We start from the raw sequence: 12,501 nt of genomic DNA, 5'->3' as shown, positions 1-12,501 counted from the left end.
CGTGCTAAGTGATGCTTGAAGGGGTGTAAAGAGCGACTCTACTGGACAGAACATGGCTGCAAACGAGAGATATGGAGAGACGAATCGCGCTACACACTGTGGGGTTTGGGTTTTGCTAATCGCTGGAGAACGTTACCTGCCATCGTGTGTAGTGCCAACAGTGAAGTACGAGGGTCGTCGTGCTTTCGAGGCAAGAATGTAGCCCCTTTATACTCTTAAGAGAAAGTTGAATGCTAAAAGAACATATCTTACAGAACTGTTTACTGAGTTCAGCAGAGGCACATTTCAGAGACAATGATTGTATGAGCACAGAAATTCACTTGTTATAAAGTAGCATCTGTAAGACAGTGGTTTGTGGACAGTAACATTCCTGAATTGGACTGGCCTGCCCAGAGAATCAATTGTAGTGCTGAAGTGGACCAGGCTGAATAGCCACTTCTGTGCAAGGCTGGGTTGCCTTGATAGTGGAAAGGTTGGAGGGCGTTGGCAGTTCATAGAAACAACATCAGAAAGTCAAACATTTTATTAAGATTCATGCTGATGCTCTCATAACGCTGCGGCGCGGCGGCACACACCCACTGGCGCGTGGCGTGGTTGGCTTGTGGTGAACTGTATTGTTCCAGGTGGCGGTCCAGTAGGTGGTCGTGACGTCTGCGCCGAGCAGTGTTGACACACAAAAGAGCCCGCTCAGCAGCATTCGCTCCAATTAATTGTGTAGTGTCTGATCGCAGAAGGTGCCTGCCGCAGCAGAAGATTGCCGAATACTTGCAGAGAAGGCAGCGTCTGAATGAGAACGTTCCCCTGCGGGTGAATCTGCTTGGCACCAGGACTCCAGCACCAGTCTAGGAGGGCGAGCAGCTGCACTGCCCTGGTCACGATCTGCTGCTGGAGTGAGATTGGAGGTGGCCCACCAGTGGGAAGGCATCACGTTCAGAGCGGAGAACTTGGCGCTCGAAGATGGTCCGGCGGTAGCCTAGGCCCAATATTTTGATGACTGCTTGCTGACCCATATCGGTCCAGCATCTGGCGAAATCTTTTAGTCGCCGTATGTGATTCCAGACTGCAAACACCTTTGCTAAAATTGACGGTTATTTATCCTGGTAGGAAGCACCGACGCTTTCCTTCCAGCCACGTGCAGAACAACGTACGTGTCCCGGCGGTGTAGAAAGCGCTTCGGCACGCCAGTCTGCCCACTGCGATGATAGGATTGCGGTGCTCGGACTTGTCTGCCTCCTCGCAATGCACAAGCAGTCCGGTTACTGCAACTGGCATTCAGAGGCAGTGGCACGGGATGGCTGCTTATGGACTCTTTTTTATACTATGGCTCAGATGCTGTTTTACAAATGAACGCCCAAAAAATAGCGATGGCGCACAATACCAAAAGTGAACTATGGAAGAGATGGTGTTGCGGTATGTGGAGGATTTTAGTGGGTAGAGTGTGGTCCGTTTATTGGGATTAAGAAGCTACATTCAATAAATAATTGTGAAAAACGGGAGCAAGTGTTGTTCTCACATGAGGAGCTTGACGTGGAAGAGGAATTCTTGCCAGGTAGTATCAAACTAGTGAGGAGACTGATGACTAAAGCACGTCTAGAAACGACGTTGGCGTGATCAGTATCTAAATCTGCATACATATTCTGCACGGCAACATGCGGTGCATGGCTGGTTGTAGCATACACCACCACTAGTCATTTCCTTTCCTCTTCCCTCGCAAACAGAGCGAGGGAAAAACGAATGTTATAAGCCACCGTAGAAGCCCTAATTTCTCTCATTTTATCTTCGTGGTCCTTGCGCGAAATACATGTTGGCGGTACTAGAACTGAACTGCAGTTGGCCTCAAATTCCGGTTCTCTAAATTTTGGGCATTAGTACATAGTAAAATAAGCGTCGTCTTCCCTTCAGGGATTCCTGTTTGAGTTCGCGAAGCTTTTCCGTAGCAGTTAAACGTAGCACCGCACGTCTGTATTGCTTCGATGTCTTCCTTTAATTTGGCCTGGTGGGCATCTCAAACACTCAAACGGTACTCGAGAATGAGTCGCAGTAGCGTTCTATATGCCATCTCCTTTAAGGATGAGGTATACTTTCCCAAAGTACGCCCAATAAAACGAAGTCGAGCATTTGCCTTCCTGACTTTCAATCTGACTTGCTCATTCCATTTGATATCGCTTGGCAGCGTTACTTCCGGATATTTAATCTATATGAATGTCTCAGGCAGCACATTACTAAAGCTGTATTCGAACGTCACAGAAATGATTTCCTACCCAACTGCGTTGTCTTACATTTCTCTATATTTGGAGCTAGCTGCCTCGAACTAGACATTCTGTCTAAGTCCTCTTGTACCCCTTAAAGTCATTCAAAGGCGACGCCTTCCCGTACACTGCGTCTCCATCAGCAAACAGCCTTAAATACCTGTTAGTCCTGTCCGCCAAATCCTTTATGCATGTACAGAAAAAGAGCGAACCTATCACATTTCCCTGGTGCGTCCTGACGATACCCTTGCTCTGATGAACACCCGCCGTCGAGGACAACGTAATGGGTCTTATTACTTACAAAGTGTTCGATCCATTCAAATATCTTGGAACCTAATCTCTAAGCTCAGACCTTCGTCAGTGGTCGGCAGTGAGGCATCGTGCCAAACACTTTCCGTAAATTTCGTAGTATGTAACCCGCTTGTTGCCCATCTCCCATAGTTCGCTGTGTATCATGTGCGAAAAGGGCATTTGGAGTTTTGCAATAGAGTTGCTTTCTAAATCTGTGCTGCTTTGGGGAGAGAATATTTTCTGTCTCAAGGAAATTTATTACTTCGAACTCAGAATGTATTCAGTAATTCTGCAGCAAACCGATGTTAAGGGTATTTTCCTGTAGTTATCCTGACGTTCTTTTAGCTTTCTTATACAGGGTGGTCCATTGATCGTGACCGAGACAAATATCTCACGAAATAAGCGTCGAACGAAAAAACTACAAAGAAAGAAACTTGTCTGGCTTGAAGAGGGAAACCAGATGGCACTATGGTTGGCCCGCTAGATGGCGCTGCCATAGGTCAAACGGATGTCAACTGCGTCTATTTAAATAGGAACTCCAATTTTTTATTACATATTCGTGTAGAACGTAAAAAAGTATGAAAGTTTTAGTTGGACCACTTTTTTGCTTTGTGATAGATGGCGCTGTAATAGTCACAAACATATGGCGCACAACTTTAGACGAACAGCTGGTAAAACGTAGGTTTTTAAAATTAAAATACAGAACGTAGGTACGTTTGAAAGTTTTATTTCGGTTGTTCCAGTATGATACATGTACCTTTGTGAACTTATCATTTCTGAGGCCGCATGCTGTTACAGTGTGATTACCTTTAAATACCACATTAATGCAATAAATGCTCAAAATTATGTCCTTCAGCCTCAATGCATTTGGCAATACGTGTAACCACATTCCCCTCAAAAGCAAGTAGTTCGCCTTCCGTAATGTTCGCACATGCACTGACATTGCGCTGACGCATGTTGTCAGGCGTTGTAGGTGGATCACGATAGCCAATATCCTTCAACTTTCCCCACAGAAAGAAATCCGGGGACGTCAGGTCGGGTGAACTTGCAGGCCACAGTATGGTGCTTCGACGACCAATCCACCTGTCACGAAATATGCTGTTCAATACCGCTTCAACAGCACGCGAGCTACGTGCCGGATATCGACTAAGTTGGAATTACATCGCCATTCTGTCATGCAGTGAAACATCTTTTAGTAACGTCGGTAGAACATTACGTAGGAAATCAGCATACATTGCACCATTTAGAAGGCCATCGATAAAATGCGGGCCAATTAATGTTCCTTCGATAATGCTGCACCATACGTTAACCCGTTTAGGTCGCTGATGTTCGACTTGTCGCAACCATCGTGTATTTTCTGTTGCCCAACAGCGCATATTATGCCGGTTTACGTTACCGCTGTTGGTGAATGACGCTTCGTCGCTAAATAGAACGCGTGGAAAAATATCTGTCATTGTCCCGTAATTTCTCTTGTTCCCAGTGGCAGAACTGTACACGACGTTCAGAGTCGTCACCATGCAATGCCTGGTGCATAGAAATATGATACGGGTGCAATCGATGTAGATGTAACATTCTTAACACAGACGTTTTTGAGATTCCCGATTCTCGCGCAATTTGTCTGCTACTGATGTGCGAATTAGCCGCGACAGCAGCTAAAACACCTACTTGGGCATCATAATTTGTTGCAGGTCGTGGCTGACGTTTCACATGTGGCTGAACACTTCCTGTTTCCTTAAATAACGTAACTAGCCGGCCAACGGTCCGGACACTTTGATGATGTCATCCAGGGTAGCGAGCAGCATCCATAACACACGCCTGTTGGACATTTTGATCACAACAGCCATACATCAACACGATATCGACCTTTTCCGCAATTGTAAACCGTCTGTTTTAACACGGGTAATGTATCACGAAGCAAATACCGTCCGCACTGGCGGAATGTGACGTGATACCACGTACTTATACGTTTCTGACAATTACAGCGCTATCTATCACAAAGCGAATAAAGTGGTCCAACTAAAACATTTATATTTCTTTACGTAGTACAGGAATATGTAATAAAAATGGGGGTTCCTATTTAAAAATAACGCAGTTGATATCCGTTTGACTTGTGGCAGCGCCATCTGGCGGGCCAGCCATAGCGCCATCTGCTTTCCCCATTCAAGCTAGACGAGTTTCGTTCTATGTAGTTTTTTCGTTTGATGCTTATTTCGTGAGATATTTGGCCCGGTCACTATCAATGGACCACCCTGTATACGGGAGTCATCTGGGCTTTTCTCTAGTCCCTTGGGACTGAGCCCTCGGCGAGAGATTTGCGAGCTAAGTAAGGAGCCAAAACCGTAGAATACTCTCTTGTCGGCTTATTTGTGTACAACTCTTTCGTTGTTTCCCTACGCCAGGGTTGGCTATTTCCGCGGTTTCCTTACGGGAGTGTCTGCGGCGCCCAAACAATTGTACATTTGTGATGCCCTCTGAAGATGACTAAATATCTGTCCCACATTATTACTTAAGTGTAACTAGTACCCTGGAATCAGCTAAACCGCGCTGGACGTGACTGGCTTTTGGCCTCGTATTCGGCGGCGTGTGTGGGCCAGACACTGACTGCGGTTGCGCGTGGCTTGTACTGTGGCGCCCCTGCAGAAGAGCGGCTCGCGCGGAGCCCTGCCGGAATACTTGCGGTCGCCGGCTGCAGCGGCGGCGCCGCCCACCGCACCTGGCCGACCGGGCGCAGCGGCGAAAGTAGCAGCGGCGGCGGCGGCGGCGGCAGCGTGCGGCCGCGGGGTCGACAAATGTCACGGCCGAGACGGCCATGCCCCAGCACCGCCACCGCCACCGCGCAGCCACAGCCCTAGCCCCGGGCACACACGGCGCGGCCCTGCCCGAGGCACTTCCTCGTCGGCCGATGTGACCGTGACGCGTGACGCGCCTTTGGTCGCTGGTCCGATGCTCCCTGTCTCTGTCGAGGAAAGCACACACCCGCCTGGTCCAGAAGCGGTTCCACGCTGTCAGAGATCCCACACACAACTGCCCTGCCGGATCTGCCCACACAATACTTCAGGTGCCTTCTGGCTGCCGTCTTACCTGTGAATGTTGTTGGCTAAACTTCACGGGAACTATGCAACTATATCTGTCTTGTGATTCTTCAACTTCTCCCGGTGTATTTCTTGCTCTAACAGTCCCCGGGTGTACTGCCGGTCCAATATTTCGGCGATCAGACATGTCGCCATCGTCAGGTGCGCTCACGAACTGAGCTCCTGAGGGTGGGCGGCCGTCCTAAATCCCCTTCCCCGGCGAGGCGTTCTTCCGCGGTCCCGCGCCCACGGGCTCTCGTCCGCTGTCTTTTCTTCTCCTGCTCCAAGGAGCAATGCGGGCTGTTTGAGATCCGGCCCACTAGATACCTTTGTTGTGTGCTGTCGTCTCTAAGGATTTATCGCTTTGGTGAGTTGTTCTTGTGGGGTGACAGATTAGTGCGGGGTAGACTCAGACTCCACGCGAGCCCGATGTACGAGCTCCGACTGCTTTGCTCCGCCCTTCTCGGAAGTATTCGGTAGAGCGATACGTTTCACTTAGTACTGTAGTTCGACATGTTTCGGTCGGAACGACATTCTTCATTTCGGCAGAATCGAGGCATTAGCCCTATGGAAATGGAAATGGGCGTTTGGCGTCATTGGCCGGGACGCCGACCGCCTTCGTTCACGTCTCATTACATTCGACGCCACATTGGGCGACCTGTGGACCGAATGGGGATGAAATGATGATGAACACAACACCCAGTCCCTGAGCGGAGAAAATCCTCGACCCAGCCGGGAATCGAACCCGGGCCCGCATGATGGCAATCCGTAACGCACTCAGCTATCGGGGCGGACATTAGCGCTATATTTTCGTGTTACAAGGGAAGTTCACAGCTCCAATGGCTTTTTGCACAAACGAGGCAGCCCAGTCATCTATCATCACAATCCAGTAAAAATGAGTGGAAGTGACAGAGTAGCAGGATGAGAATTCTTAATATCTATTTTCCTGTATCATAATTTACAGGAATTGAATTTGCTTTGGAACGACACTGAAACACCATACTGAATGATTTGGAAGATATAATTCAGAATTAAAGACCAAATTATTACTCCGATCGAAGGATGGGACTCATTGTTCTGTACATCAAGACGTACTTTGTGACAAATTTGCTGGGCTGGAGCACGTGATGAAATTGGTGATACGAATAATAATTTTCCTTTACGTTAAAACTTTCCAAGAGGCCAACGTTGTCTTCCTCAGTAAGGGTTCGCACGTGTCCGTAATAAGGTTACAAACGCGATAAAAATATTTATATGAACATATGTCTTTTTTGTACTGGATAAAAATTAAAGCATGGCGTGTAGGTGTCAGAAGTGTACGGACATGCCATAGAGCAGTGGCAATTTTGCCAGGACAAGGCTCACGTGAAGAATTCTTTGGTGCCACAGGGTTATTGGGTAGGTTATCCCTCTGTCACTTCGACAGGAGCGTTGGGCACACTATTTGGGCCTTTCGTCTTCTGGTTGGTGGAACTCTCTTCTTTATTATAGAATGAAGACTTTCAAGACCGGATGACTTTGCTACCGGTAAACCTTCGGGGTCAAAGGTCGTGGTCCACGAAACTCTTCTGTTCCTAACGTTTCGCCCAGAACTGCGCAGTACATCTTCAGAAGCGTTGCTCATCTGGTTTTAGACTAACAAAGAAAATAGGTCAAGCACTCCGACCTGTGAAGGATAAACGCCCTCCTTTGTCAGCATGAGGAGTATATAAAATTCTGCGTACGTGTGTAAAGTTTATATTGAAACAACCAAGAGAAGCTTGACTATACGGATAAAGGAAGACGAAACTCTATGTATTCTGTTGGTTTCTACATCTACATCTACATCTACATGACTACTCTGCAATTCACATTTAAGAGAAAATAAACAAATCGGATTTAGCAGAGCATGCCCTTCAGCGAGGAAGTCACTAAACAAAGTTTTCTAAAACAAAAATTTTACCAACGACCACGAACTATTAGACGCGGTTCTGTAGAAAAGCCATTGAAATATAAAAACATAGAGATAATGATAACAGGAAACAAGGGACCATGAAACTTAGCGACATATAGATAGTAGCTCTGCAAAACTGCTAAACAGCTTTCTGTCTGTGACAAGACGGCAATGGACAGTTACATTTTATCTTTGACACGGATCGTCTCTGTTTATCACGTGTAACTCCGGCCACGCCCCTTTCTCTACATTTTTCTGGATCACGACCTCATACCCCAAAAGGTTTACTAACAGCAATCTGTTCTCTTTGGTGAATATTCCCATTTATGCTATCTAGCTCTTTTAATAGTTGTTTAGTAACTTTAACTTCACTGGTCTACGGAGTGTTCAATAATTGCTCTTGGTTCTCTGTGGCCTCGCTCTTCTTACTTTTCACAGCTAATGTACAACGTCTTTGCTTGAGGCTACTTTGTTGAAAATTAGTTACTTTTTCTCTGCTCTTTTCGTTGAGATATTTCTGTCCTAGTTCTTAGTGGAGACCATCCAAATGTGGGCTCCTAGACATCACATTATGCATTTGTTCTGTAGAGGGTGCAATTTTCTGATGATAGAGGTACAGTTCGATCCCCATGAAGTCGTCTCATGTACAGCTATTGGCTGTGTTGTAACTATGCAAAACTTTAGCTTCGTGACAGCACTCAAGACCATACCGATGAAAAAAAGGTATCACTGTTGTGATCGTCTTAGTCAATCCATGGATATTTGACCTGCTTACACCATGGCATCCTTTGCTTCTTTCGGACTTCCAAGTTGGTCCTTACTATTGATCTCTTTTCTGTAAAGAGGACGGTTACTGTCTCAGCTGGGTCGATCAGGATTTCGTTAATTTCCACCCATGGTTCTGCCCTCATAAGACAATGCGTACTGAGAGCAAATCGAAGAAAGGTGAAAGTAATGAGATGAGGCAGAGATGAGAAGATCGAGAACTTAACGTCAGAACTGATGATCACGAAGTAGACGAAGTTAAGGAATTCTGCTACCTAGACAGCAAAATAACCCATGACGAGCGGAGCAAGGAGGACATCAAAAGCACACTAGCACTGGCCAAATGAGCTTCCTAGCTAAGAGAAGTCTACTAGTATAAAACATAGGCCTTAATTTGAGGAAGAAATTTCCGAGAATGTACATTGCGAGCTCAGCATTGTATGGTAGTGAAACATGGACTGTGAGAAAAACCGGAACGGAAGAGAATCGAAGCATCTGAGATGTGGTGCTACAGACGAATGTTGAAATTGGGTGGATTGCTGAGGTAAGGAATGAGGAGGTTCTGCACAGAACCGGCGAGGAACGGAGTATGTGGAAAACACTGAGAAGAAGAAGGGACAGGATGACTGGACATCTGTTAAGACATCAGGGAATGACTTCCATGGTCCTAGAGGGAGTTGTAGGGGACAAAAACTGTAGAGGAAGACAGAGATTGGAATACATCCCGCAAATAATTGAGGACCTAGGTTACAAGTGCTACTCTGAGATGAAGAGGTTGGCACAGGAGGGGAATTCGTGGCGGGCCACATCAAACAAGTCAGAAGAATGACGACTCAATTTTTTTTTCTTTGCCATTATTCCTTGTGGAATGTTTCTTCCTCTCGGCATACACGCTGGCTCTAGCTTGGGGAGTGTTTGGCACGTCGTTGACATATACATTGAATGAAAAAATTCGAAATACCATGGGGGAGTTGTGTAACAGAAACGAAAGTTGGTAGGTGTGTTTCTACGTTTCTAGAAATTAAAGATGATGTCGGTTCAAATTTCGCGCCAGTTGCATAAGAATAACCCTTGTAGCGCCTCTATGAGGATACAAATCAAGTTTGCTTTAAATACACGCGGTAACGGCAGTGAGCGTCAGTGATCTTTGAGACTGGACTTGGTCGGTTGATGTCAGACAGGAATGCCTTTAAGGTGACAAAGGCGCCATTATCAGCACCTCACTGAGTTTGAATGAGGCTGTGGAATAGCGCTAAGAGATGACCGTTCCTTCTGCGATACTGCAGTAGGGCTTGGCAGGAATATAGCCACTGAACGTGATTTATGGCAGCGGTGGTCACTAGAATGTACGCTCGTAAAAGACCGGACGGCCATGTGGTACCACCAAGAGGGAAGACCATAGTGTTCCGCCTATGTCTCTGGCGCATCGTGCTACAACAGCAGTAGCAATATGAGCATCAGTGGGGATCACAGTGCCACAACAACCGTCTGAAATCAAGGACAAATCGAGGACAACGCCGAGCCAGACTACCTGTAGAGTCTAGTCCACTGACCCCAAACAACCGCCATTTACGACTTCATTGGTGTCAAGCGAGAGCTCATTGGAGGCTAGAGTGTGGGTCTCTTACGTTTTCTGATGAAAGCTGGCTCTGCCTTGGTGCCGATGATGGCTGTGTTGGTTAGCAGGAGGCCAGTTGAGGACCTGCAACCAACCTGTATGCGCGCTAGTCACACTGGACTTACACCTGGAATTATGGTCTGGGGTACGATTCCGTAAACCATCTTGAGTAGTCTCGTGCATCAGTCTCATGGCTATTCCAAGCACCTTAACTTCAAATTTCTATGTCAGTCTGGTGATTCGACCTGTTGTGCTGCCGTTCATGAACATCATTACAGCGGGTGTTTTCCAACAGGATAACGCTCGCCTACATACAGCTGTTGTAAGTCAACATGCTGTACAGAGTGTCGACAGATTGCTGTGGCCTGGTCGATCGTCAGATCTGTCTCGAACTGAGAACATTTGGGGCACAATCGGACAACTTCAGCGTCATCCAGAAACAGCATTAAACGTCCCTGTATTGACAGACCACGTGCAACAGGCATGGAACTCTGTCCCACAAACTGATATCCGGCACTTGTAAAACACGGTGTACGCGCGTTCGCGTACTTCCATTCAACATTCTGGCGGATGTACCGATAATTAATGTACCAGCATTTCACATTTTCTGAGGCTTATCTGGCGCTTACATTAACCTGTGATCTTGCAATGCTAATCAATTGAATATTTCACCTAGAAAACATATTCCAGAAATTTCATTCATCCACATTAAGTTTTTTCGGTGTTGCGATTTTTTTTCGGTTTGTGTATTTTAAAACATAGAGTCGATATCGAAGGTCCCTGCAGTGTGGCCGCCGTCGTGGGTTTGAGGTCTGAGCTTTTGTCTTCGATTTGTACAAGAAGTTTCCTGTCCTGTAGAAAGCTGCAGATGGTTTTTATGTAACATATAGGATGAACATTAATAAAACCGACACTCTGCATGGATGAATTCCTGTATGGAGATGGAGGAGAAAAGGTGTAATAAACATGTGTCCGGAAATGGACGGTGTACGTGTAACGACATCAAATCGTTCCGGAGCACAGTAGAGAGCTGCATCGCATCCACGTCACAACAGACGATCCATTTGAATGCAGGTGATAGGGGTAGTAGCGGTTGTCATACAAGATACACATAACCGTACACTGGCTTACGCTATGCTGGCGGGCCGCTTGTCTGGAGCTTGTACTAGGGTCCGTCTCAATGACCTGTAAAACTCGGTCCTCCAAATCTGGTGTGCGCACCGTGCGCCGCCTCCTTGCACGTTCGTCCGTCTGAAAGGACCAAAACAGAAGCTTCAAATGTTATGCGATGTGGTTGTTGCCTGTGACGGTATTTGTTTTGGTATAAGCGTGCTGCCTTTCGACAATTTCCATCCGCTTGGCCGTACACAACGACCATCTAGGCTTGTTACTGACGTGAAGACCGGATCACGCTGCTACTTACAGTACACTGCGTCAATTACACAGCCTGCAACACACAAGGAACACACGGCACATGGTCAGAGGAACTGTCATTCGTCAGCGTCGTCTGCCGTGGCAACGATGCAATTCTGGATATATGTTCATAGGGCCTTTATTTCCATCAAGAATCCATCCCTCCTGTTTGTCGCTTTTATTAACATTCCCTCTTTAATATTAATGTTAGGGATGCGTTAGCGTTATCTTACTGCCAGATTCTATCTTCATATTTTATCGTATGCTTCTTTCTACATCTAATAGTACTCCTATCGCGGAGTTTTGTGTGTTCAAGTTTATTTGTATATGTTCGATAATTCCTACAAGTTGTAGTTATGGCCTTGAAAACCGAACTGGTCCGGCCTCATGATGATTCGTTCTTTTATGCGTCTCTTAATTCGTTTTAGTAGCACTCTTTCTCGTATTTTACAAGCAGAATAGACAAACAGCTGTGCTACTTGAGAAGTTATTTTATTGTAATTTGACAACCACTTTCGGCAATTCAATATGCCATTCTCAGGCCCCATGTGTACCTCATGAGTCGCATATGTAGTTTGAAGGGGGAACATTGAACTGCCGAAACAGGGAGTCCAAATAAAATAATTTCTCAAATCGCACGGCTGTTTGGCGATTTGCCTGGTTAAATATTTGACCAGCCGCTGTCTCGCGCCCAAAATCGATCAACAGAGACTTCTTTGCATTTTCCAAGGAGCTGAAAGCAGGCTGATCAGTCTGTCGTTGCTGGGTAACTTCAGGTCCTTTCCTCTCTTGGAGATGACTTTGCTTTCACGCTTTCACTGTCTTCCATGAAGTCGTAAAACATTAATTAACGAAGCAGCTGCTTCTTAGAAATTTGTTAGCTTTCCTTCGTAGACATTTTCGTTTTGTTTTGGAGATGTAGTTCTTTCCTTGGGGAGGAGCTGTTGGCATATTTAACCTTATTACTTACCCCTGCGGGAGAGGTTAAAGTGGGTCTCCTTTAAGGCGAAGTTCTGAATTTCCTCTATATACACTCCTGGAAATGGAAAAAAGAACACATTGAAACCGGTGTGTCAGACCCACCATACTTGCTCCGGACACTGCGAGAGGGCTGTACAAGCAATGATCACACGCACGGCACAGCGGACACACCAGGAACCG

The 12,501-nt window shown here is 46.4% G+C and overlaps 1 protein-coding gene across 1 annotated transcript in view; it reads left to right on the top strand.

Annotated features, from left to right (window-relative positions):
* LOC126355536 (uncharacterized) overlaps positions 1-12,501 on the top strand; it is a 665,993-nt gene that overhangs the window by 582,890 nt on the left and 70,602 nt on the right. The window lies entirely within an intron of this gene.

This window comes from Schistocerca gregaria, chromosome 3 (assembly GCF_023897955.1).
Source record: "Schistocerca gregaria isolate iqSchGreg1 chromosome 3, iqSchGreg1.2, whole genome shotgun sequence".
Taxonomy (NCBI): Eukaryota; Metazoa; Arthropoda; class Insecta; order Orthoptera; family Acrididae; genus Schistocerca; species Schistocerca gregaria.
Note: the sequence above shows the minus strand (reverse complement) of the source record. Positions and strands in the feature narration are given on the sequence as shown.